Source organism: Salvia hispanica, chromosome 5, assembly GCF_023119035.1.
Source record: "Salvia hispanica cultivar TCC Black 2014 chromosome 5, UniMelb_Shisp_WGS_1.0, whole genome shotgun sequence".
NCBI classification, from domain to species: domain Eukaryota; kingdom Viridiplantae; phylum Streptophyta; class Magnoliopsida; order Lamiales; family Lamiaceae; genus Salvia; species Salvia hispanica.
The window spans coordinates 27,384,052-27,388,665 of NC_062969.1; the positions used below are offsets into that span (position 1 = coordinate 27,384,052).

At 38.4% G+C, this 4,614-nt stretch overlaps 1 non-coding gene across 1 annotated transcript; it reads right to left on the reverse strand.

Moving 5' to 3' along the window:
* Positions 1-4,172: 4,172 nt before the first annotated feature.
* LOC125191507 lies at positions 4,173-4,279 on the reverse strand. The gene has a single exon (XR_007171180.1). It is a non-coding gene; the product is annotated as a small nucleolar RNA R71 (small nucleolar RNA).
* Between the last annotated feature and the right edge of the window lie 335 nt (positions 4,280-4,614).

A 4,614-nucleotide genomic window follows, 5' to 3' on the forward strand; every position in this document is an offset into this window, starting at 1 on the left:
TTGAGGCCCAGAACCAAGTCTTTATTTCTTTGCAGCCCAATTTTATTTGGAACAATTTTTTTTCTTCTCACGGTTTCATCAACATCTCCACTCCCTAAAATCTCTCCAACAAACAAAACAATCTTTATAAAATTTGTTATATCTATCCGCCAACCATATCTATCAGTTTTGCCTACACATATCCCACGAATTCACGATTCTACCACATCTAAAAATCTGAGAGAGAAGCCACCAATCTACTGCAGATTTCTACCCTCCTTGCAGCAAAGGTATTTTCTTTTCCCTAATTCCACGGCATGTCATTCACGGTAGTTCCTTCACGAGAATTTAGTTCATCTTTGAAACTTGTTGAATAATTCCTTGAATAATCTGTAATTGCTCCCAAGATATAATCTTTGGCCCTTTTGTTTGAAACTAATTCAACATGAACCCCTGCCAGAACAAATAGAATTTAAATAATGATATTTAGAAGAATTAAAGGGGAAAAGGGGGAGGCGGACAGCGTCGATTGGTCTCACGGGCAGCGGCTGGATTGCAGCGTGATGGAGACAGCGTGACAGAAGCAGCGACGCTGAAGCCGTTGTGAATTTTGGTAAGAAACGGCGGCGGCCATAGTGTAGGAGAGAGATTTTGGGTGTGAGGTATAAGAAAAGAGTGAGACAAATGCGTTTGTGATGGCTGGGAGTTTGCTGTATTACTTTTCTTTTCTTTTAATTGTTTTGCAATGGATAGAGAGTATATACATGACGGCAGGGAGATTTAGCTTTAGTCTTTTAATTACTTTGCTTTCTTTTCCTTTTGCAAGTTTCATTTATCTATTAGGCCATCTAAATTTCATGAGTTGAGCCTCTTAGATTAAACAAATGGGTTGGAAGGTTTCTGTTTAAAATTGCTTTGTAGCTAGTTTGTGTTTAGTAACTTCTGCTGGGCTAATGAAATAATTTCGAGTAGGCGTTGGACTGATTGTGCAAGAATATATATGTTCAATTCTGTGAAAGAACGAAGAATAATTTGAGCACACACACGTAGGATGCATGCATCGTTTTTAAATTAAGTTCTTTTTGCAAAGTCTAATTTTTGCATTGCCCGGTTGGTTAAATGCTATTAATGAGAATACTAATTCATTATTCTTAACAATAGGGCCCGGAGACTTTTTAGTCCATCATGCTATTGCTCTGGGTTTACATACAACTACATTGATCTTAGTAAAAGGTGCTTTAGATGCACGGGGTTCCAAGTTAATGCCAGATAAAAAGGATTTCGGTTATAGTTTTCCATGCGATGGCCCTGGCCGAGGGGGTACTTGTGACATTTCGGCATGGGACGCATTTTATTTAGCAGTTTTTTGGATGTTAAATACTATTGGATGGGTTACTTTTTATTGGCATTGGAAGCATATCACATTATGGCAGGGTAACGTTTCACAATTTAATGAATCTTCCACTTATTTGATGGGCTGGCTAAGAGATTATTTATGGTTAAACTCTTCACAACTTATCAATGGATATAACCCTTTTGGTATGAATAGTTTATCGGTCTGGGCATGGATGTTCTTATTTGGACATCTTGTTTGGGCTACTGGATTTATGTTCTTAATCTCCTGGCGGGGATATTGGCAAGAATTGATTGAAACTTTAGCATGGGCTCATGAACGCACACCTTGGAACAGCAGCAGGTCCTAGATGAGCTGAGAAGATAGTAGGTTGCTTGATGTTCTTGATTGTATTTGAAAGATTTGAACTGGGTGGCTTGGATTGCTTGGAAAACAATAATTGGTACAACCCTTGATCAAGGGTGCCCTTGAGGATGACTGCTTTGGATTCCTGATCCTTGACAAGACAAAAGGTATGATGAAATTCAAAGAAAACAATGTTATCCTTTGAAAATTTAGATACACTAAGGAGATTTCTGGTGACATCCGGGACATGAAGAATATTTTTGAGGAGAAGATTTTTAGAATGAACAGCAGATGAAGTAATCACATGAGATTGACCAATATTAGCAATTTTAACTCCAATACCATTACCAAGAAGAAGTTCAGTACCTCCTTGATACTCTGTGCTAGAGTTCAGGTTTGAGATGTCATTTGAAATGTGGTGAGTAGCTCCTGAGTTAGGATACCATGAGGCAGTGGAGCTATTGTCAAACCCATATTCAGATATTGATTGATGAGCAGGTTGTGGTTGGAAGTTGTGCGATCCCTGGCTTGAGCTATATTAGCAGTAGGATTTGAAGGGTGAAAGGGAGTTTGCTGGTAGGTGATGCGAAGCATATTTTCTATATTATTCCCCTTAGTGCTTTACATTTTTATGTAATTATGACTCATCAAATTATTGTTTTCATCGATTTTTAGGTTGTAAAAAGCTTATTAGAGCTCACTCAAATATTCCATCGAACATTTGGTGTGCTGTGCAAAAGACAAGTGAAGAATTTTCGTTGAGGCATTTCATCAAACAATTGGCGTGCACTGTATTTTAAGACAAATTCACAGCAGCCAGCGGCGTCCACCAGTCCGAGCAGCCCTTGCATCGTCTGCCTGGGCCGATTCTCGAAGGTGTAGAGACTCCAGCGCTCAACACCCGCCCGGGTGCGTTTTACACTAACAATTACACCCGCCCGGGCAGCTTCTTCAAGGCGTGAAGAGTCCAGAGAGGGTCGATTTCTTTTACTACTTGTTCTTTGAATTAATCTATCTCTTTAGGTGCATCTTTAGTGATAGTTTTGCAATCTTATTTTAATGCCTCTTTAGCTTGAAATAAGATGGATCAAAGTAGTTTTGGATTATCAATTGGATTCGTTTAGATGACAAATTGATATTGGTTGTTGAGCATTTTTGAAATCGTTCTTTGAATCTCGCGTTTTCGTAAGATTTCTAGAATTGTGGAACTTGGTTTTAAGAATAAGTGTTTAGCTATTCTTTTGATCATTTGTGTTTAGCATGTTTAGTGCCTACACTTTAGTTTGCTCTTAATTGCCCCGAATGTTATGATATAGAATCGAATATATAAGATAAATCCTCTTGTTGTCTACGATTGTTTGGAGTAACTTTCGTCTCTCTTGTGTAATTTGAAATTTAAACTTTGTATCTTTTGTTTAAAAATCTTTCTCCAATAAAAAAAAACCTACATTTAAAATGTTTTGTATTTTTAGTGAAGTTAGACAAACTTACCTTCCCTGCGGATCGACACCTTAAATTTCTACACACGAAGCTGTAATCTTGCAGTAAAGTAGTAATATTTGGGTTAATTAATTGAACTTGAGTGCAAAATTATTTTGTTTTGATAGACCTAAAATTACACATCAAGTTTTGGCGCCGTTGCCGGGGAAGGCAATAGGTTGTTTAACTTCTAGTTTGTTTATTTGTGTTTTAATTTATTTGATCTTTCTTTTTATTTTGTAGGTACTTACTTCGTGTTCTTGGGAGTGATAGCCATCTACCACGTCTGGACTTGAAGACGAAGGAGTGTTTATATTAAGTGATATCTTTCTAATTTTTAGTTTAGTGTATACAAAGCACACACATTTTATAAGACTAACCCCGAAGTTGTCGAGATGTCTCGCTTTCGGTAGGAGTAGTATATTTGTGTTGTGTTTGGTTTATTTTCTGTTGTGTAGGTATTCTATAAAATCAAAAACAGAAAAACGAGAATCAGTGGATGCAAACCAGATCTAAGGGTACACCGCAATTTGGGTTATTGATATATCATAGAAGAGGACAGAATTCCACTGTGATTGGTACACATCAAGACATTGAGGGTAGTAGTGATTCAGAAGTTGAGTCTATGGCTGAAGACGACAATAATGTTCCACCACCCATGGGAAGGTTTGGCGACATCCTCAGATCGGGAGTTAATCACCCGGGAGAGTTTGCCTATGCACATGATAATGTCAACATCCCACCTCACTACATTAGTTTGGTGAATGGTGGAAATCTTTTCCATGGTCGAGATGAAGAAGATCCGATGAGTCATTTGAATGCCGTTTATGAATTGACGAACTCTCATAGACCTCCAAATGTAGAGCATCATCGGATTAAGAGAGCATTATTTCCTTTCTCATTGAGAGAGAAAGCAAGAGAATGGTACGACTCATTACCGGGCTACAACATAGCGACATTTGAGGAGTTGAAATCGAAATTCCTTTTGGAATATAACTCTCCAATGAAGACCGAGAAGTTGAGAGAGGAGATCACTTCATTCCGGCAAAAGTATGATGAGTCATTTGCCGAAGCTTGGAAGAGGTTTACAGATTTGCTAAGGAAATGCCCAAGCCATGGTCTAGCTCCGGGGCATGATCTTTTGAAGTTCTACAAAGGACTCAATAATAAAGGCACGGGATTAGTTACCGCAGGTTCAAGTGGAAACTTAGATGATTTGACACATGATGAAGTGAGAGCCTTATTTCAGAGATTAGCAAACAATCAGAGGAATTAGCATAATCCAAGAAGAGCGGCTGATAAGGCAGGAGATACATTTGGTGCTACCAAGGATGCAGAGAGAGTGACAGCAATAGAGGCCCAATTGGCAGATATAAGCACTCAAATGTCTTCAATGACAAATGCTGTCAAATCTTTTCAATTGACTCCTCAACCTCAAGCAGTGGCTGTGTTGAAGT